Below are 684 nucleotides of genomic sequence, written 5' to 3' on the forward strand. Positions count from 1 at the left end.
AACCACAAGGCACAGATGTTGAGCCTGTAGCTACCTATGCCAGATAAGACTTGAGAGATTTTCTCTAGTCAGCCAAATGACTAAATAATAAACAATAGATACTCTCTGTACAACTGTAAAAAATCTCGCCTATTATACATATACATATATTAATATATACAATGTGTACAGACTAGCAAGCTAATAGCAAGTAGGCTAGTATGTTAACTTAAACAATTCTAGCACTCAGGCGAGTCACTCACTCAATAGAGCGAGAGTCGCACACAATATAGGGAGAAAAAGACCGTTTTCTTTTTAGTAGCGACAGCTACCTTAAAAACAGTAGAGCACAAGTAATCCTAGCTAGCGCGATAGCCTGGAAAGGGGTATATCTACCAGCTTTCAGACAACAGTCAGTAGGCACCTCGCGCTAACTGTCATAGAATATCTTACCTTATCGCGTGAGGGATTAAAGAGGACGATTGTGTGCCGCGCTCAGTTTTATATAGAGTGACGCGGCACACCTACGTGAGTATTGTTTTGATATAAGTCTTCCTCAGAAATCGCGCATGCGCGGATTATATTCCAGCCCTCTGGGCTAGCCGTCTGGCAGCCTTTCTTGACTGAAACAGAACACATTATAATCATTTCACTACAAGAATAACTTTTATTGTGAGGTGCAACCAGACAAGAGGTGATTTGAAG

This window comes from Clupea harengus, chromosome 25 (assembly GCF_900700415.2).
Source record: "Clupea harengus chromosome 25, Ch_v2.0.2, whole genome shotgun sequence".
Lineage (NCBI taxonomy): Eukaryota > Metazoa > Chordata > Actinopteri > Clupeiformes > Clupeidae > Clupea > Clupea harengus.